At 48.4% G+C, this 22,632-nt stretch overlaps 1 protein-coding gene and 1 long non-coding RNA gene across 2 annotated transcripts in view; both read right to left on the bottom strand.

The window, feature by feature from the left end:
* The window catches only part of LOC133344936 (thrombospondin type-1 domain-containing protein 7B-like), a 381,310-nt gene extending 372,533 nt beyond the window's left edge, over nt 1-8,777 (bottom strand). The window contains 1 exon segment of the mRNA XM_061555265.1: nt 8,210-8,777. The gene's annotated coding sequence lies outside the window, so the exon portion shown is untranslated.
* Nucleotides 8,778-11,574: 2,797 nt separating this feature from the next.
* LOC133344976 (uncharacterized) lies at nt 11,575-12,795 on the bottom strand. The gene is made up of 2 exons (XR_009755397.1): nt 12,447-12,795; nt 11,575-12,272 (listed from the first exon to the last, which is right to left on the bottom strand). It is a non-coding gene; the product is annotated as an uncharacterized LOC133344976 (long non-coding RNA).
* Between the last annotated feature and the right edge of the window lie 9,837 nt (nt 12,796-22,632).

Raw genomic sequence — 22,632 nt, 5'->3', positions numbered from 1 at the left:
ACAATTAACTTAGATTCACGAAGTGGCTACATTTGGCGCTTACAATATTGTACACATGTGGTGGGACCCATGCAGTAGATATATTAATGCTTTATCATTATTATTCCTTGACAGTCTAAGGTCAGCCAACCAATGTCCCAGTCTTGTGACAGTGATTATGGCTTCAAGGAGATCAATATTTTTTTCTTATATACATACGAGTATAAGCTTTGCACAATTGCAGATGATAAACATTGGCAATGAATATCCCGTGAGAGATTGCTTGCCACCACTGATTGCTTGCCACCACTATTATTAAAAGTGTTGATCCAGGAAAGCCTCATCCAAGTCTCAAGAATAGTTTTATATATGATTGTGATACGTTTTTGCAGGAGGGGGTTAACAATTGCTATGTTTTCCAATTAGGTTATTTGTAACAAAAAAACCTAATTTGGCAAATTTGGACCATGACGTCAGCACAAAATAGCCTACTGATCATCCAATTCCGCCGCTAGATATAAACATCCACTGCGAAACAAAAACATGTATTATTAATTATTTAACCGCCGTATTAACTATGGAGGCTTGCCAGATTCGAAGCATAAAACTCTGCAGCAACAACTGTGCTCGCGCTGAGCCATGCCACCTTATATAAGCAGTTATTATAATCGAACTGTGCTTAAAAACACATTGGTCGGTGATACCGCAATTGGCAAGCACAAATACCAGCTGAAAAACGTAACAGGTTCTTCAATGGAACTGCCTTGAAGAGACAAAATATATAGACTAGGTGAAGTTTCGGGCAATAGCCCTTCATAGCATATGTACTTAAAAGGTGTGCCTATATCCAGCTGTTACTAAAATGTGTACCGGGTGCTGGGACTTGGTCGTCCTCAAAACACGTATGTATGAGACATCTATACTTCACTACCCCTGCACCCAACCCAAACTCTTCCTTCTTTTGCCCTCGACAAAGAATGTATGAATCTGCTCCGCTCGCTGCTATCCCCACTATTAACGGGCTTCCTCCGTGCATTAAGGTCATCTTTGGCCAATTAATGCAGGGCACGGCACGTGAAAAAACATTATCCATCCAATTCACCATGAAGCCAGGTCTTAACGGGAATCTCTAGATATGCCAGAATGGCAGGGAAGCCCACACTCTGATGATGACAGGGAAGGAACGAAAGGGATGAGATGGAGATAAATATGGTGCCTCTTGGGGTGCTGAAGAGCAGCTAGGAGAGCCGGTCTATCATGCAACATTCCTTATCACCTATCTGGCACTCACTGCTAACTCGCCTGACACTCACACTCACCCACCAGATATTCGCACTCACCCACCAGACACTCGCACTCACCCGCCAGACACTCACATCAACCCACCCAACCCCTACTCTCAGCCGCCCGACACTCACTCACCCGACATTCACGCTTACCTGCCAGATGCACAATCTAACCCACCCACCCAACACACACACCCATCCACCTAACTTTCACACTCACCCACACAACACTAACCCACCCAAGGCTCACCCACAAATCACTCAAACTTACCCAGCCAAGCCCCACTCTTACCCACCCGACACTTACCCGCCCGAAACTCACACTCACCCGCCTGAAATTCACACTCACCCACCCAATCCCCACTCTCACCCGCCAGACGCTCACACTCACACACCTGACACACGCACCCGCCAGACACTCACCTGCCAGAAACTTACAATCACCCACCCAACCCCCACTTTCACCCGCCAGACACTCATTCACCTGCCACTCATCCACCAGGAACTCACAATCACCCACCCAACCCCCACTCTCACCCTACTGACACTCACTCACCCGCCAAACACTCACAATCACCCGCCAGATACACTCAACTGCCACTTCACCATCCCTGCACCCAACCTCAATTCTCCCTTCTTTCACCCTCGACAATCTATATATATAAAATCGTGAATCTGTCTGTCTGTGTGTGTGTCTGTGTGTCGCCGGACCATACGCACTTTCATTGGACGGCGGTTGCCCCTGGCAACGGGTAGCGACGCCTTCGCCGCTTTCATTGGACGGCGGTTGCCCCTGGCAACGGGTAGCGACGCCTTCGCCGCTTTCATTGGACGGCGGTTGCCCCTGGCAACGGGTAGCGACGCCTTCGCGGCGGGGTGGACGCCATTTTTAATTCCCGTTAAAAATAGGCGCACGCATTAACACAAAGTTTCACGTCCTCTTCACTCCCCCCCCACCACAATGTGTGCAATTACTATTATAGGGTCGGTCGATTATTACATTATAGCGATTAGACAGTATTATTGTATCGCGGGGGATCGGCGCGCCTCACTAAAACCCTACAACGGATCGGCGCGCCTCACTAAAACCCTACAACGGATCGGCGCGCCTCACTAAAACCCTACAACGGATCGGCGCGCCTCACTAAAACCCTACAACAAATCGGGACGCCTCACACAAACTATACAACGGATCGGCGTGCCTCACTAAAACCCTACAGCGGATCGGCGCGCCTCACACAAATCCTACAACGGAAGCGTAACGCATTGTAGTGTCGTGGTTAGCGCGCCGCGCTACGAACCCGGCGACCCGAGTTCCATTCCCGCTCACGGCCACCACCGGTGACGATTATTTGAACCGCTCCTGGGCCTCCCCTAGGTCCACTCAGCCTCAAAACGAGTAATTGGTGTGGTGTATGAACATCGCCACTGGGGAGACAAAGGCGGCCTGGCGTCGTGGATCCAAGACCCGGGCGAAGCCGGGTAGTACAGCTAGTGAATGTATAAATCTGCTCCGCTCGCTACTATTCCCACTGCTAACGGGCTTCCTCCTTGCGTTAAGGTCATCTTTGGCCAATTAATGCAAGGCACGGCACGTAAAAACTATTATTCATCCAATTCACCGTAAAGGTCAGGTCTTAAAGTGAATCTCTGTGCAATGGCAAAATGGCAGGGAAGCCCACACTCTGCTGATGACAGGGAAGGAACGAAAGGGATGAGATGGAGAGAAATATGGTGCCCATTGGGGTGCTGAAGGGCAGCTAGCAGAGCGGTTCTATCACACGACATTCATTCTCACCTATCCGGCATTCATTGCTAACTCACGTGACACTCACACTCACCCACCAGACACTCACACTCAGCCGCCAGACACATCAGACTCATCCGCCAGACATTCACACTCACCCGCCAGACACTCACACTCACGTGCCAGACACTCACACTCACCCAACAGAAACTCACACTCACCCACCCAACCCCCACTCTCACCCGCCCGACACTCACACTCACCCGACATTCACACTTACCCACCAGATACTCAATCTAACCCACCCAACACACAAACCCACACACCTAACATTCACACCCACCCACACAACACTCACCCAACGCTCAGCCACACAACACGCACACTTACCCAGCCAAGCCCCACTCTTACCCACACGACACTGACCCGCCCGAAACGCACACTCACCCGCCTGACACTCACTCACCCGCCCGATCTCCACTCCTACCCACCAGACACTCACAATCACCTGCCAGACACTCACCCATCATAAACTCAATCACCCACCCAAACCCACTCTCACCCGGCAGAAAATCACTCACCCGACAGACGCTCACTAATCCACCAGAAACTCACAATCATGCACCCAATACCAACTCTCACCCGCCCGACACTCAAAATCACCCGCCAGACACTCACAATCCACCCAACCAACCCCTACTCTCACCTGCTCGACCCTCACAATCAACTGCCAGACACTCACAATCATCCACCCAACCCAAACTCACATCCGCCAGAAACTCACAATCACCCACCCAACCCCCACTCACAACCGCCAGAAACTCACATTCACCCACCCAACCCCCACTCTGACCTGCTCGACACTCACAATCACCCGCCAGACACTCACCATCACCAAATCCCCACTCTCACACGCCCGACACCCACAATCACCCGCGAGACACTCACAATCACCCACCCAACCCCCAATCACACCTGCCAGAAACTCACAATCACCCACCCAACCACCACTCTAGCCCGCCCGACACTCACAATCACCCAACCCCCACTCTCACCTTCTCGACAGTCACAATCACCCGCCAGACAGTCACAATCACGCCCAAGAATCTCACAATCACCCACCCAACCTCCACTGTCACCTGCCCGACACTCACAATCACCCTTCAGACACTCACAATCAACCACCCAACCCCCACTCTCACCCGCCAGATACTCACAATCACCCACCCAACCTCCACTGTCACCTGCCCGACACTCACAATCACTCTTCAGACACTCACAATCAACCACCCAACCCGCACTCTCACCCGCCAGATACTCACAATCACCCACCCAACCCCTACTCTGACCTGCCCGACACTCACAATCACCCACCCAACCCCCACTCTCACCTGCTCGACACTCACAATCACCCACCAGACACTCACCATCACCCACCCCACCCCCACTCACACCCGCCAAAAACTCACAATCACCCACCCAACCCCTACTCTCACCTACTCGACACTCACAATCACCCGCCAGACACTCACAATCACCCACCCAACCCCCACTCTCACGTGCCAGACACTCACAATCACCCACCCAACCCCCACTCTCACCCGCCAGACACTCACAATCACCCTTCAGACACTCACAATCAACCACCCAACCCCCACTCATACCCGCCAGAAGTTCACAATCACCCACCCAACTCCCACTCTTACCTGCCCGACACTCACAATCACCCACCCAACCCCCACTCTCACCTGCCAGACACTCACAATCACCCACCCAACCCCCACTCTCACCCGTCAGACACTCACAATCACCCACCCAACCCCCACTCTCACCCGTCAGACACTCACAATCACCCACCCAACCCCCACTCTCACCCGTCAGACGCTTACAATCACCCACCCAACCCCCACTCTCACCCGTCATACGATCACAATCACCCACCCAACCCCCACTCTCACCCGTCAGACGCTTACAATCACCCACCCAACCCCCACTCTCACCCGTCAGACACTCACATTCATCCACCCAGCTTCCACTCTCACCTGCCCGACACTCACAATCACCTGTCAGACAGTCACAATCACCCACCCAACCCCTACTCTCACCTGCCCAAAATTCACTCTCACAGTCAAACCACCTAACTAGCAATCACAATCACCCACCCGTCATTCATTCTCTTTCACTTCACATTCACACGCATTCACCCGGGATGCATTCTTAACCATTGGCCATTCACGCTCATCCGTCGATGCACTCCCGTGTGCATTATCTCTCACTGAGTGTTATTTCGACGAATGACGGTCTTTTTTTTGCATAGGAACTTAACTAAACCGAAAATTTCAGTTTAGAGGAGGAGTGGCTGCAATTATTGCCAGCCTCCTCCCCTCCAATCCCTCACTCCTTCTCGTCCCCTCTCCATCCCCCCCCCCCGCCAAAGAAGAGGATGAGGTGGCGGAAGAGTCAAGGGCGGAGGCCGCATGTGGGACGATAGCGCGGCACACCGGGGAAGGAGCGTTCCAGCGCGTAGCCGCTCGCTCGTCCCTCAGTGCCGTTCACCCCATGGTCGACCGCTGGCTGGAGCGGCAGGATCAGGTTCCCCCATCCCTTTAACGCAGGGGGGGTGGGGAAAACCTTCTCCTTACTTGGGACCGAATACGACTTTCTTTCAAAATATGAGCTCCAGAGCTCATTTTCAGAAGCGACCTTGCCACAAATTTCCGCTGAACGAAATAGCTTATCACGTGGAAATTTATAGCAGCCAAATACAGTACAGTACTCTAAATCTTCACCGGGTCTTCAAAGTTGTTTTTAATGAAGGTCCTTCTTCGGATACCTTGACTAATTGCATGTGTTACGTATTTTGACCGGTTTGGGGAAACCGGAGTACCCGGACCAAAGTAAATAAGGCAACAACACCTGCACAGAGAGGTCAAGCGAACCTACCTGCTGAACTGCCACCTGAGGTCAGATCCTTTCCTAGCAGGTTGAAAGTATTGTACAACTAGTGCGCTCGGCATGACTCACTAATCCCTCCTTTACAATTCTGTATCACAGGTGTCTCCATACATAATATAACCACGTAAATCACGCACGCGAAAACATAGGAAGCCAACATTTTGAAGACTGGCATACCGTACACAGACTGACAGCATCGTATCTATTATTATCTAAAGTATATCATCGTAACCATTAACGTTTACTCGTGTATTAGACGGATGATACATGAAAAATGGTAGGTAGTGTGGTGGCGCAGTGGTTAACGAACGGGCACTGCCTTGAGTTACATTCCCCTCGCACGGAAAACAACATCAGTGGAGAGCGATGTCTGAACCAGTCCTACGCCATCCCCCTCTCCACACTCCCCGTCCTTTTCACCAATCTGCACTGACCCCGCATTGACCTAGTATGGTCAACCAACCCCCACGGGGAGGTACTTATCCAGAAGTGGATTCACAAAGGGCTGTACATTGTTATATTACATAAAATGACTAATTATTTCGTGAATAGAAGGTTGTGATCCCCCTATATCACCATCAGCCACGATTTCCTTTGCATTGCACGAGTCTCTGCGACAGGAAAACAACCGACGTGTTACGACTCGATGTTCTTTGTCAATGCAGGATAGTGTCGCTTCAAGAGCCATACAAACGCCATCAGACAGATATCTTTATTTAGTCGGATAAAAGCTCATTGAGATTGAAATCTATTTTTCAAGGGAGACGTGAGAAGTTTAACTAATGCATGAGCATAGAAAATAACAGATTCTACAATCAAAACAACTACACACACGCATAGACAGCACGACGCATACATTAGTATCCTAATTTACTATGGACCACTGGCGGAGCCAGTGGGGGGGGTGGGGTGGGACGTGCCCCCCCCCCCCCCCCAATGATCTGATCGAAATCCATAATTTCGATCGGATCAGTAATAAATCGGCAATTTGCGACCCGCACTGCCACTTTGTAGCATGTTATTATGTGAAAGGGACTCTATGAGATGATAGGACAATAGTCTGAGTCCATAATTGGCAATAAGTAACGGCAAAGAAGTGAATCAGAATTGTGCACAGTTGCGTCTGCAGTACACGACTTCCCTGAAGGCATACCTTCAGCGAGTGCGATGCCGACAACACACGGTTCGAATTCGACCCTCGATCGATGGCTACACTTTCGAATAAAAAACAAGGGACAAGTCCTTACTTACTAACAACTCTTATCATTTTTCATTGCTGGAGGGGTTGCCCCCCACCTACCTGAAAATCCTGGCTCCGCCATTGCTATGGACTATATAGCGTGCTTCACCAACCTTTACGATACGCACGGCGTTGGCAGACCTTCATCCAGCAGTGAGTTGACAAAGGGGCTATGGCACGTACATGCATAAGAAAGAGACCACAGCGGCGACTCAATGTGCAGACTTGCCCCCGGCGATGAAAATGTGGATTATTTCCACCATTGGCTCAGTGTCACCAACAGAAGATGACCAGCAACATCATTGCTCGTTTGAGACGCATTTACATTGTTTCTCTCAATGTACCCAAGCCCACGCCACCGCTTATTGCCCATTCCCGCAGTCCACCTTAAGTCCGCGCCGTCCGCAACGCCCAGAGAAGAGGAATGGACAGATTCACCGACGTGCGAGCATACGGGGCGCCTGCATCGCGCTTCAGGCGTGAGTGCAGCCTCTATGCTATTATATACCCTCAGATGCGAAAAGCGGTCATAGTTTCTGATTATTGTGACTATCAACCGACAGACATGCCTACCCAACTAGTTATCTAAATACCTACTCCAGGACTAGAGAAATGCATTCATTCAAGAGCTGGCCATATCCACTGTAAATTCGCTGTGCTATGGAAGAGCGGTGATGAGAATCCTGCAAAAAGTACTCGAATGCGTTCGACGCTCGCGCATGTACAGTCCAGGGTCGTCTCGCAGCTTTCAACAGTCACCGAATACAGCTCACGTGAAAAGGTCACAGCGAAATCAGCAGTCACCGAGGGGAGCGATTTGACCTGACGTGGTCTTAAAATGTGAAAAGGAGGAGATGCGATCTTAAGACTTGACTGTTCCACTAGCCACCTCGACTATGCAGCACACACAAGGTCAAAGACAAATCGCTGATGAACATCTCTCTGTGTCTCGCTCCATGCCCGTCAAAAGAAAGTGCGAACCGCGCAGTCGCGAGCAATCACCTGCGTGAGACGCGCGCGGACAGGCGACGGACTCCTGCAGGACAAAGGTTCAGCAGCAGCAGCGGCGGCAGCTGAAGCGACGTGGTCGGTTGGACTCGCAAAACCGCTCTCAATGGTTGCTCGCTCTCTAACGCGCCGATCGCATCGGGGCGAACGCAGCAGCAGCAGTAGTACCACCACCCAGCAACACCGCTCAGAAAAAGCCTGTCAATACAATCTTCCGAATGTTCTCTCGGTCGGCTCCTACAGTTATCATGTTTCGTTTGTACATAACAGGACAGACCATTCCGATACCGCAGCTAACCATTGCTACGCCAAGCGCACGGGCCGCGTGCGCTGTCTGCGCGGCAAAGAGCGCTGCGCTTAAGTCAATTACGCAGTACGCGCGCTCTCGCGAGGCAGGTGCTGCAACTAAGCACTGTTGGTGAGGAGCTCGCGTGCAGTGTTGGGCACCAGAGATGGGTCGGTCCCTCGCTGGAACGCGACGATGCTGACGTAGTCCTCCCTCCGTATCTGTGCCCGAGCGACGTGAGACGTGGGAGCGCGCGTGCAGCGTGCGTGCGTTCGTCTCGCACGAAGCAGAGTGAGCATTAGAGAGAGAGGAGCTGGGATTAGGTCGGGCTGTGGTGGTGGGGGGGAAGCGAGGAGGGAGAGAGAGGATGGTTTGTGAGGGTGGGGGGAGGGAGTGGGGCGTGAGGGGAGCGCAAAAGGGTGCGGGTAGGCAGAGGCGGGGCGCTCACGCTCGCTGTGGCAAGGAGCCTCACGATGCGAGGCGGCTGACAGCGCGGATGGTGGCCACATGCGCAGAGCGAGCAAAGCGCAGAGACGGAGCGGGAGGGGGGTATCATTGCTCGTGTGCGCGAACATGCAAAACACAAGACTGCATACGAATAGCGCACGCGGGCAGCTCGCCTCTCGGAAGGAGAGTCAAAGGACTCGAGGCACATGGGATGCGATGCACAGAAGCCTGGCCAAAGGTGGGAGGGGGGGTTCTGGATGTGAGAAGCAGGGTTATGTGCACAGTGTGCGCCCTACGTGGTAAACAGGCCACCCATTACTGAGTCAACAATAGAAAGCCATGTCGTAGGAAACCAGGAATTTGATTAAGCACTGTAATGTATAAAATGTTTGTTTGAGAAGGACTATTTGTCGTTCAAATTCTTGCCGCGAGAACTGTATTGGCTTTCTCCCCCACCCCACAGCCACCCCTTTGTTTATTAATTAAATTTTTTCCCTGTTCGTTTTCGTGATTTGTGATCCCAGAGTTCAGAAGAAACACCTGAATGTCCCTCACATGCCTTCTCCTCCTCCTCGTATAATACACTTCGTGTTTTCAGTGAGATGAGCTCTGGGCGGGGAGAGTGGGTGAGGGTGAGGGGATACCCGCTATACAACAATAGTATAAACCTCGGAGGCGCAATATTTCTTCGCGGGGAGCTCGGTTCAATTTCTCGTCTCTCGCAAAATGCGCATCGCGATCGTGAAAACGCGCTCGGTCCGCGCGAGAGCAGCGGCGGCGCACGTGGGGGTTGGCAGTGCCACAGCGAATTTTGTGCGTGCTACGGTGAGGAAAGGAGGGGAGGGGAATGGGGGAGATGTGGAAGGGAGGAAGGGGTGAGACTGGAGTCCCCCCCCCCGCCCGCCCGCAAATGCTTGGTTTAAGATTGCTTTAAAATGTTGCATTGCAGGACAGTTAGAGATAGCGACAGCTTGGGTGGATTTATTATGGCTGGTTATGATACTGATGATAATGATGAAACATAACCAATGCTTTCGCCGATTCCTGTTGCATAAATAACAAAACTCAACACATTCCTGACGTTTCGGGAAATCGCCCTTTTTAATTGCAGAGATTTTCTCAATGAGAATCGTTTACTTCGTCTTCAGCAGCCGCCGACTCTTTGGCCCTCGATTGTCTTTCCCGGCAGGGTGGGTGGTAGGAAACGGGCAAAGGTCAGCAGTTATCACACCCAGGGTAACATCACCTTGTGCGCGGCGCTCAGTTAACCGTGTGTGTCGCGGACGTTAAGTGAGCACGGAACGGCAGGCTGACACGAGAATGATAAATCGATAGCGAGATTCGATCACAGATATAAATCACAAGGAACACACAGCAGCAACAAACCTTAATTGCGATATGATATAAAGTCAGCATTGCACAATGTTACTGAGCGTTTGAAAGTGCTACCGCAGAGTGTCAAAGTGTTCCTCCACACCCACCCCATGCTGTCTGTATTTGTCTATTTCTAGCTTTGCATGACTCGCTCAGTAACAGCATTTCCTGTAACGTCAGTAAATCATGGTAAATACACAACAGCAGGAAAGGTTTCCCCATCACCTGCACACCGCCGCCAGTTATTCGATAAAAACAATCACGATTCGAATGCAATTTTTTTTAAACGATAACATTTTGTTCAGATTCGCGACAATTTGTCGAATTGTCGATCAAAGGATATGTTAATAGTCAAATTTTACACACATCGATATTAAAAAGCATCGATTCATTTTTTTCTTACAAAAATCGACTGAGATCACGAATATTATTAGAGTGGAGGGGATGTATAGAAAAAAACACAATACATACTGCATCAGGTTGATTAATCTCTTTATGGCTCAAACTTGATTTTAAGCTTTTGTGACTGCAGGAATTACTCTTTGGTTATTTCGGTAAAGTCACATAGAAAATGTTTTAATTAAATAATAGAATACAACGTTTCGATTGCAACACAAGCAACCATAATCAGATAGAACAAAATTTGAGAGACAAAACACAGACACGGAGACACACAGACAGACACACAAGCAGAGAGAGACAACACAGAGAGAGACACACAACATAGACACACAGAGACCCAATGCCTCTGTGTCGAGGCCTTAAATAGAGAGAGGGGGGGGGGGCAGAGAGAGAGGTGGGTCTGCTGGGGCAGCTGCTGGAGCAGAGAAATTAACATGTCAATGAATCCACCCCGAAGCGACCGAGGGAGAGAAAGATCGAATGGCCCTATGAGAGCCTGGTATATTTTAGAGAGAGAAATAGGCAGTTTGAGAAAACAAAATTTTGCAATTTTTTGGAAATGTAATGCAATGCAACACAGAGAGTCGGCTAACACACAGTTAACGCATAGCCTGGTTGATTACGATCTCCAAAGATTGCTAAAATTATAAGTTAAGTGTGAAAATTGACAAACAGAGACACAGAGAGATGTGTGGAAATCCACCCCGAAGCGACCGGGTGAGAGAAAGAGCGAATGGACCTATGAGAGCCTGGTCAATTTTAGAGAGAGAATAGGCCGTTTGAGAAAACAAACTTAGAAAAAAATTGGAAATGTAATGCAATGCAACACAGAGAGTCGGCTAACACACAGTTAATGCATAGCCTGGTTTATTACGATTTCCAACGATTGCTAAATTTGAAGTTAAGTGTGAAATTTGACAGAGACACACAGAGAGAGAGAGAGAAAACAAACTTACATCCTCAGACACACAGAACGAGAGAAAACAAACTTACATCCTCCCCGTAGAGGTGGTTCAAACTTGATTTGGAGCTTTCGTGACTGCAGGAATTACTCTTTGGTTCTTTCGGTAAAGTCACGTAGAAATAAAATAAATTAAATAAGAATACGACGTTTCGATTGCAAAACAAGCAACCGTCACTGCTTGAGCCTAGACGTCAAAAGCTCGGCATTGGACTTGGTGAGACCAAGATCTCTGATCAAGTCGTTGAGGTCTTTTTGGTTGGGGTAGTATGGGTTTCTCTCCTCAGCTCCACCTCTGAAATTGTCATCTGGATCTACAACGTCTTACTCGCTCTCTGACTTGCTGCTTTCTTCTAAAGATGGCTGCTCTCTCTCCGGAGGAGTGGGTACGAGGAGCTCATGGCAGTGTGGCACCGGGGCGATGGATGAAGGAAGGTCCGGATACGTTATAACAGGTGCATTCTTGCCAGTCCGACGTTAGGAAGGGTTCACCATGCAGAAGTAGCAGTTGCTTGAGTGGTCAGTGGGTTCCCGCCAAATTCTTGGGACAGCGAACTTCATGGCTCTCTTTTCCCCTCTGTACCATCCTACATAAATACATTTATTTGACCCATGACTAATGTGTAAGAGATTATCGCAACATTTTTCATATATGATTTATGTTTTCAATAACATTGAAAATTGTAAAAAAAAATTCCAATTTAACATTTTTGAAACAAAATTTATAACATAAAATTCCGAGCAACAATTGTCCATTTTACCTTCCAGAGTTTTTTTTCATTGCTCGCAGGTGAAATGAGGTGCCCAGGGTTTGTCTTGATCCCCGACAGGCATGCCGAAATATGCCTTGTAGGCCTCACACATCTTAGCAGATGCTTCCACAGAGTACTTTTTCACTCTTGTCTTGATAAATTGGCCGCAGACGTAGCAAAATGCGTCTGCCGGATGCTTGCAGCCTCTTGATGCCCTCTCAGAAAAATACAGATATGTAACCACTTCGGCAGCTGGAACTAAACTGAACTGGTGAGCTTAAAGCCCCCGTATTTATACTACTATTTATATTACTGGAAAGTTCTAGAATGTGCTAGAAGTTACTCCAAGTTTACTCAGCACTGAATCTATCTGGAATGTCTGGAACATAGGTAAATTTCCAATTATTACTGTCCTGGTCACAAAAGCAAAGTTTGTGGAGAATAATAGCCATTTTCTGTACTTTTGAGGCATACGCAATTAGGAAATAACACTTACTACTAATAAAAAATTGTTACACAGTGTAATGTATCTACTTTGGCCTTCAAATTAGTTACATAGTCCGGCGGTGGACTATCTGTTTGCTTAAACACGTTAATATTATTAGTTTTTGATCGTTTCTGCGTGCATTAAATATCAGCCGTTCTATAAGATTCGGGGGTGCATCAAGCGTACGCAGGTGGGGGGGGGGGGTGTAAAAAGTACGCATGCGTACAGGGAGGGGGGGAAAGGTCAAGTTTTGACAGATTTTTGCGTACGTACTAAATGGATGGCTCCCTACTGGGCAGTTGGAGGCAGTTGCCCTATCGCGGAGGCAGAATAGCGATGCTCAAACGACGAGTAGAGCACCGGTCAGCAAAAAGTTGAGTCTATTTCTTAATTCGGCACCTTCATAACAAATGTAGTCAAAGATGATCGAATTCAGGATGGTGTTTGTAAACAATAAAACTGTTTAAAAATAATGAAAAATTGCGAACAGCCACACTGTCCCAAAACGGTAGGAAGAAAACGACTCTGCCCCCCTTTTAACATGACGACAAATGTAAGTTGTTTTCAAATGCAGCAAGCTGGCAGAGCGGGGAGCACAGTTGGTGCATCTCCCAGTTATCTCAATCGGTCAATCTATGAACACCCGTGTCTGTCCCGTGACCTCCTGCCAGGGAGCCTTCGACAACTTCGCTGTGGCCTCAAGGTGCGGCCCGCATGCCACATGCGCCATGGTCGACATCACCACCACTTAGTGACATGTGACGTTGATTTTGCGTGGCAGTGACAAAAACTCGGATTTGGAAGGAAGCAGACAAAAGTTAATAATGGGAGAACATAGATGCAGAGCCAGTGGCGTAGCTATCGAGTGTACACCAGGACTCAAGGTTCAGGGCGGCCCAGGCGCTGGGCTACGAAGGGGGGGAGGGAATTATACAAGGGGGTCCTCACTTAATTGCTTGCGTCAAGGCCCATGCCAACCAAGCTATACCCCTGGGCAGAACAAATGACAAAAAAAAATGTTTTTAAAACAAAAAGTAGAGTTCCATTCGCCAAACTGACACTGGTGGCCGAGGCGCCGGAGGTCCTGAAGTCCGGCAGTCGGGGGACCCTGGCAGCCGGACGCGACATGGCCCCGAAGGCCACAGTTGTGGCAGACAATGGACGCCCCATCCTGGCGCGAGATTGGCCGGTCCCGCTGGTGGTGATCTCGCTGGGATCGCCAGTTGGACGATCCGCGATTTTCTGTTGCCACGAAGGCCTGATGAGGCCCCGAATGCACGTCATAGGCATGTGCATCAGGTGGGCCTGCGCAGGCGGCGATGGTCGTGTCCTCATCGCAATGTAGGTGTGCTTGGATGCACCTGGCAGCACGTAGCGACGTGAAGTCGTCGTCGTCGTCGGCTGTCGGCATGGCAACTCGAAGCTGGCGGGCCAAGCTCATGAGCTTCTGCAGCACGAGTGACTCCACAGCGTCTTCATCCATGCGAGGGTAGGCAACCCGCGCCATGGCCAGCAGGGCGCTGCAGTACCCCATCGCCGACTCGGAGGCCTTCTTCCTTCTCGCATCGAAGCGGTGACGTGCTTTGGACGGGGGTCCATAAATCAGCCGCATCTGATGAAGGGCATCCGTGAGCGCGGCACGTTTCGCCCGTGGCACCACAAGGAGTGCTGCGAGGGAGTCGTCGTCGAGCATGGCCAGGAGGCCCTGGAGCGCTTCATACTCCGACCAGCCGGACGTCTCTATAAGAGAGACGAACCGGCGTTCGAACGCTGTTCCGGCAGGCGTTGCTGGACGTGAGCCAAGCGCTCGTTGCCTGGCAACCCGGCTGAAGCTGGCTTCGCGTTCGCAGCGCTGTCACTCGGCGGTGAGGGACGCAGCGCTGATGATGCGGCGTTGCTAGGTTGCAAACAGCTGTCACCCGGCGGTGAGGGACGCAGCGCTGATAACGCGGCGTCGTCGGGTTGGCCCACGCTGGGCCCGGAAGTGACGTCGCTCCCAGCGGTCATTGCTCCCCCGGCAGAAGTGATGACACACCCGGATGCATTTGCGGCGGGAACGGCTGCCATCTTTGTGTGGGAGCCGGCGGGATGGTGCGGCCCCTGCGCCGCCTCTCTCCCTCCTGCCTCCGCCTGTGAGCGACGCATGTCGTCCAGGATGGAGACGGTGGCGTGGAGCAGCTCGGTGAGGCGAAGCAGCGTTTCCTCCATTGCTGCTCCCGACGCTGGAGGAGGATCGGCAGGTGTGGTGGACGACTGCTCAGCCGGCGGTGCGGCGTCGTTGTCTGCCCGAGTTGGCTGCCCCATCGCCGCTTGCTCCTCAACATCGCCGTCAGGACTGAAGGTACGTGGCTTACTTCTTGTCTCCATTGCCACTTCTGACGCCAAATGTAACGGGTTCCGGAGACACTTGTAGAGGTAACTTCTTTATTACAACACAACACTCCAACAGTCCTGATACTCTGTTACAGCCTAGGTACACAGCCTAGATACTCTACTCTGGCTACGCTCTGGAACTCGCCCTCACAAGGTCGTAGAGTTGGGAGTTCCAGAGTCCCACCACTCGCTCTCACAACATCCCAGGGTCTTCAGATGGCTGGTCGTGGGTCTTGGGTCTTGAGTTACAACTGGCCCCGATCGTCTAGGGAGCTCCCCTTTTTATGCCTAGTCCAACGAGGGGTGGGGCCGTGTGCGCCACCAGACATCCCACAGAGCACACACAGCCCCCCCCCCGTTGGCGGCGCCAAAAGGCTTAAGCGCCTGGGAACCCAACGCCTGGCGCCCAGAGGCTTAAGCGTCTGGACCTCCTGGGAACCCAGCGCCTGGCGCCCAGAGGCTTAAGCGTCTGGACCCGCCCGGGAACCCAGAGCCCCCAGCAGCCCCTCCCTTCTTATGTCACTACAATGGGGAGAACATAGATGCAGAGCCAGTGGCGTAGCTATCGAGTGTACACCAGGACTCAAGGTTCAGGGCGGCCCAGGCGCTGGGCTACGAAGGGGGGGAGGGAATTAGACAAGGGGGTCCTCACTTAATTGCTTGCGTCAAGGCCCATGCCAACCAAGCTATACCCCTGGGCTAGAACAAATGACAAAAAAAATGTTTTTAAAACAAAAAGTAGAGTTCCATCGCCAAACTGACACTGCCATAACTGTAGCCATTTCCAATGCAGCAGTCCCCCAGCATCCAATGTGACGTCGGTGTGACTGGGCACACCAGCACATGAGTGTACAGTAATGCCATCTGAATTATACATATTTCAGTAGTTTGTTTACTGGGTTTTATAAACAAATAAAAAATATCTACAAATTATTACTCCTCATTGACACTCATACGTACAAATTCAAAACACCACTGCTGAAATATGGCAGGAATCGTAAGCCATGTGCCAAATAATCTTGTGTCTACACCTCACCCTATGTCCCACACTGGTATTCTCCATATAAAATGTCCTCTTCCCCGCCATCATCCTTTCTTTCAAATCGCCTTCATACCTCTCTTGTATCACCGTCCCTCAACTATACTGTATGTGAGGGTGCCCACCCCTTCCTCTTATGTGTAATAAGAGCCATGTATGGCTCACGTGGCGATTGGCTTGCCGGTCCCGCTTTGTAGCCAATAAGGGGAGAACCAGGGAGCATGGCCTCGGCGTGATCACGGCATGTTAGCTAGGGTCATTGGCTTGGCCAAGTTGAACCTCAGCTAATGGGAAGCCGGATCAGAGGCGTGGTCCCGGGATTGACGGGGAATGATCTGGAACGGGCTGGGCGGACTACGGAGGATTGGCTGAGGGGTACCACGTGACCGAGGGATGAAGAGGGGGAGAGACGAGGGAGTCGGGAGCAGACCTGGGAACGAAGAGAGCAGGAGCCACGCGCGTACGGGGCTCTGGGTGCCACGTGCGCGAGTGACTGAGCTGGTTGTCTGCCCGCTTCCCGTTGCCTGTCAGCAACGAGGAGTGTGTGTAACTGTGGAAGTGAAAAATAAAGAACTGATTCCAAGAGCCGTCCTCGAGAAGGTTTATTACACATGTATTCCTTTTTCTTTTTCCCCCAATTTCACCCCAATAGTGTAATTATCAAGTTATAAGATGGAGTGTCCATTAGAAGATGCCCCACGGAAGTGGATATATAATGAAGTTGCCTCTGATATCCCTTCAAATCTGGTCCACATAGTAAGGGGTAGTAGCACTTTCCCAGATGCCCTGTCATTGAGGGTGATGTTTGTCCAACTAATATACTTAATACTGTAGCTTGAATTCATATTCAGAACCAGATGTTGTGCAATCGTTACATATTGTTCTGAGACCATTAGCTCTCTACACCTGTTTTAATGACAGGTGGTTGACTGGATTTGAACCCAGAACTTTAGTGGTGCCATTTCAGCACTTTGACCTTTGAGCAATCTGGGCTCTCTCTCACATTCTGATCGCATTTAGTGGTGAACTGGTCAATGAAGCATACATGTGTGAGGACAGTACAGGGAGATGTAGAGACAGTATGGCTCCCCGTGGCCATGGTTACTAAATAATGTAACGGGAACAGACAGGGTCACGTTAGGGTAATGTGGGACCTAAGTGGTACAGTGAGGGAAAAAAAGTATTTGTTCCCCTGCTGATTTTGTACGTTTGCCCACTGACAAAGAAATGATCAGTCTATAATTTTAATGGTAGGTTTATTTGAACAGTGAGAGACAGAATAACAACAACAACAAAATCCAGAAAAACGCATGTCAAAAATTTTATAAATTGATTTGCATTTTAATGAGGGAAATAAGTATTTGACCCCCTCTCAATCAGAAAGATTTCTGGCTCCCAGGTGTCTTTTATACAGGTAACGAGCTGAGATTAGGAGCACACTCTTAAAGGGATTGCTCCTAAACTCAGCTTGTTACCTGTATAAAAGACACCTGTTCACAGAAGCAATCAATCAATCAGATTACAAACTCTCCACCATGGCCAACACCAAAGAGCTCTTCAAGGATGTCAGGGACAAGATTGTAGAACTACACAAGGCTGGAATGGGCTACAAGACCATCGCCAAGCAGCTTTGTGAGAAGGTGACAACAGTTGGTGCGATTATTCGCAAATGGAAGAAACACAAAAGAACTGTCAATCTCCCTCGGCCTGGGGCTCCATGCAAGATCTCACCTCGTGGAGTTGCAATGATCATGAGAACGGTGAGGAATCAGCCCAAAACTACACGGGAGGATCTTTTCAATGATCTCATGGCAGCTGGGACCATAGTCACCAATAAAACAGTTGGTAACACACTACGCCGTGAAGGACTGAAATCCTGCAGCGCCCGCAAGGTCCCCCTGCTCAAGAAAGCACATATACATGCCCGTCTGAAGTTTGCCAATGAACATCTGAATGATTCAGAGGATAACTGGGTGAAAGTGTTGTGGTCAGATGAGACCAAAATGGAGCTCTTTGGCATCAACTCAACTCGCCGTGTTTGGAGGAGGAGGAATGCTGCCTATGACTCCAAGAACACCATCCCCACCGTCAAACATGGAGGTGGAAACATTATGCTTTGGGGGTGTTTTTCTGCTAAGTGGACAGGACAACTTCACCACATCAAAGGGACGATGGACGGGGCCATGTACCATCAAATCTTGGGTGAGAACCTCCTTCCCTCAGCCAGGGCATTGAAAATGGGTCGTGGATGGGTATTCCAGCATGACAATGACCCAAAACACACGGCCACGGCAACAAAGGAGTGGCTCAAGAAGAAGCACATTAAGGTCCTGGAGTGACCTAGCCAGTCTCCAGACCTTAATCCCATAGAAAATCTGTGGAGGGAGCTGAAGGTTCGAGTTGCCAAGCGTCAGCCTCGAAACCTTAATCACTTGGAGAAGATCTGCAAAGAGGAGTGGGACAAAATCCCTCCTGGGAGTTGTGCAAACCTGGTGGCCAACTACAAGAAACGTCTGAACCTCTGATTGCCAACAAGGGTTTTGCCACCAAGTACTAAGTCATGTTTTGCAGAGGGGTCAAATACTTATTTCCCTCATTAAAATGCAAATCAATTTATAACATTTTTGACATGCGTTTTTCTGGATTTTGTTGTTGTTATTCTCTCTCTCTGTTCAAATAAACCTACCACTAAAATTATAGACTGATCATTTCTTTGTCAGTGGGCAAACGTACAAAATCTGCAGGGGATCAAATACTTTTTTCCCTCACTGTAGCTAATAATGATTGATGCGACAAGCGTTGACAGGGTCGCGTGAGGGGAAGCACGAGACGTAACGGTCGTAAATTGTAATAAGGGCAGAGACAGACAGGGCCAGGTGCGGTGAAACAGGGTTCAGGAATAGGGGCATGGCCGGGTCGTGAGGGGGATAAGAGCCGGCGTGAACCGGGGCTCTGGGCTGCTGTTGTGGGGGAACTGCCGTCGGCGTCGTCACCTTGGAGCGAGTCGTCTTCATCATCCTGGAGTGGGCACCTTGTAGTCTTGGAAGGCTTTGAGTTATGTTGTCTCAGATTAGAGTTACCTAAGTTACCCAAGTGTATATAGTCACTCGCGGTTACTTGCTAAGTTATCAGTGAGTCGGCGGACTTTATTCATAATAAATACACATATAACTGAACAAGACGGTGTCTCTGATAGCTGCATTACACATGTTATACGAATACAAATAGTTTTCTTCCTTTTCTCCTCTACCGATGACTTCAATAACACCGGGAATATCAGTAGTTTCTGTGATGCATGTCTCACATTGCTACAATACATTGAAATAACGTTGTATTAAGAAAGCTATTAATCCAAATTGCATTGCATGAAGAAGCTCTATTCAAACAATGGAATGAAAAAGGGCCATTACAGAACGGCTTTGTAAAATGTATAACAGTAACCAGGCAAACCTCACTTGGCAACAAGGACAATGTGATGTTCAACCCATGCAATTAAGCATTTTTTATGTGGAAGCAAAACGACAAATTCAAGATTATACGAAAACCGAACACGGATATATCAGCACTCTTGTTATACTGTATCTTACAGTACATGCCCTTCACTGTATCTGCAGGCGTGTGTAGCGAACGAGTGATTGCCAGCCTCCAAGTTGCAGGCCTTCAAATGTGCATGAATTCAGCAGTCTGCTTGTGCTGTGCAATTATTAAAATTTGCACCACAAACGCATTTTTCCTATAACTTATTCTCTGTCTCCTTCCCTGAGGATGTTCACAGAAATGTGACTTTATTTTATGAAAGCCTTTTATCACTGCACATTATCCATCACATTATTTAAACAAGATTAAATACACACTTTCATCATTAATTGTCAGGCCACGTTGACATATTTCAATTATTGTTTATCACATACAGTATTTCCAAACTTTCCACTTTTTTTATTTTACCGCTCTGTACCAATACAAATGGTGATTGAACTCATGTGTGCAACCCCTTGCTACAACACTGGATGCCTATAGCTATTTTGCGTGATCTGTTCACTTTACCAAGTAAGCTGATGTTTTTTTTTGTATCATATCTCGTATTACTATTGCATATCTTCTATCTGAATTTACACCATCACTTCCTTTATGCACCGTTCTCTTAAACAGATGTCTCCTCTCAGTTATAGACAGCAAATAAAGCAGCCATTACACGCACAGTTTATTTATCCTATATCGCCTCGATGGACATTGACATACTTTACGGAAATTATGGCCTATTTTTGCGGAACATTTTTCTCTGCAATACGATAGTTTAAACTCCAATCCCATTAAATATAGAGAGCCTGTAACAGAACATGGCCCTGCCTTGTGCCAATTATGACTTCAAATTATTTTGGTTGCTTCTTTCACCATTCATCAGTGATTTTCTTAAAATTCAAATAAGCCCGGACTATGTTCCACAATTTGCCTCCTTCATTACACTACGAAACCCTTTTCCAGAACTATTTACCCACAACCTTGTTATGAACCCGTTTAACTCTGATGGAACCAACAGATTCTTAATGCTGTGCCAATCGATTGGCTGTCTGGCCGAAAATGAACAGCTGATTAGCCGTACTTTTAGTAGCTTTAAACCCTGTTGTTATTTGGAAATCCCCGTTCCATCTCTATCACCTTGCTCAACCCAATATTTAACATTCTACAAAAGCATATTCACCGTGTTTAACAAACACGTTTTCACAAATAAGTGGATTTCGACTCCTTGACACTTGGCACTTTCCGGGCAAGTTTCCATAGCTTAAGCAGTTTTTTTATTGAACAATTCCTCAATCTCCTTGTCAAGACACCTCTTATTAACGTTTGTGTACGTTTGTTTAGTTTTTATCTGCAGCGCTATGTTAACATGTAGCAAAGAAAACACTCGTTCTTCAGCTAAGCAAAACCTTTTTTCGTCAAACCCAAGTCAGTCTTTCCAGAACTGCTCCAAATTAAATCCGTTCGAATGTCCCCCCCACCCCATTCTTAAATTTTTTAAAATATCAATTATCCAATTCACAATTCTATTTGTTATTCATTATCCCATTGCTGTACTGTCCATTTAAGTGAACATCCACATCCGTGCCATTTCATGATCGTTATCTACTCATCATCCACGCTGAATTTCATCCTCAAAGTTTACAAATATAACTTTTTAAATCCTTATCTATTTTAGTGAAGGCTATTATTCTTATTCCCTTGTGACTTCACACGCACATTAAACCTCTCTTAGGTATATCTCAATGACTGCTCTCAGGGCATAAAATCTGAGTCAAAAATTACATCTTTTCGCTTATATATTATGCACTCGCTAACATTGTTAATGCCATTGACTCTATCATCACCCCTCCCACAAGAGCCATGCTCTTGCTGAAGCTAATACAATCATCTCGAAAGTTGTATTTGAAATACACATCTAAACGACATATTAAAACATTATTACTTCCAATTTTTTTGTTACTATAGCTATGCTATTTCACATCTCGCACAGAGTGATAGGTGGATTATGACATTGGAGGGTAGTGACAGATGGGTGGTGGCTTGGGAGTCCATCCAGAAGTGGATTGACCAGGGCCATGGGTGGAGTTTGGGGGGGGGCACGGGGGGGGGGGTAATGCCCCCACAAACTGGATGCCTTTATACACTTATTTTCAATAGTTTACAATTAAGATTACAACTAAATTAACTATATGCACCCGCGATTCCTAATACGAGGGACAAACCAAACCGTTGCCCCCCCGACCCCACTCACCCCAAATAAAGAAGTCAAACTCCGCCTATGACCAGGGCTGGTGATGACAGGGAAATAATGTGTGACATGATTTGAATCTTTAAACCACCATTCTTTTGTCAACATAACGTCTCCTTGTCATGCAGACAACATGGTCATGCAGCATATCTATTCCATTCAAACAATTGTACACCAATAGAAATGTGTAAGCCATCATCCTCACCATCACCAACAGCAGCATCACTTTATAACAAAAACAACCACAGTAATTTTAGCATTTGGACAACCAGTGTTTCATGAGCCATGGTTAACATCAGCAGCGAGTAACACGTGAAAACTGGTTCTTGTCCACCTCCACCAATCCACTCACCAGCATGCTGGTGATTAAATAACCCCCACAACCGATATAGTGTGGGGAGGCCTTCATCCAGCAGTGGATTGACAAAGGGCTGTAAGTTATTATTTAATTATCATTACAATTATTATTACCATTGGTGTTACTTTTACCAATATATTAATGTCTTTTTCAATTTTCACGACACTTTTT

The sequence above is a fragment of the Lethenteron reissneri genome, chromosome 21 (assembly GCF_015708825.2).
Source record: "Lethenteron reissneri isolate LAM-NWPU_2019-01 chromosome 21, ASM1570882v1, whole genome shotgun sequence".
NCBI classification, from domain to species: domain Eukaryota; kingdom Metazoa; phylum Chordata; class Hyperoartia; order Petromyzontiformes; family Petromyzontidae; genus Lethenteron; species Lethenteron reissneri.
The sequence above is the reverse complement of the archived record's forward strand: the minus strand, read 5'-3'. Positions and strand labels throughout refer to the sequence as shown.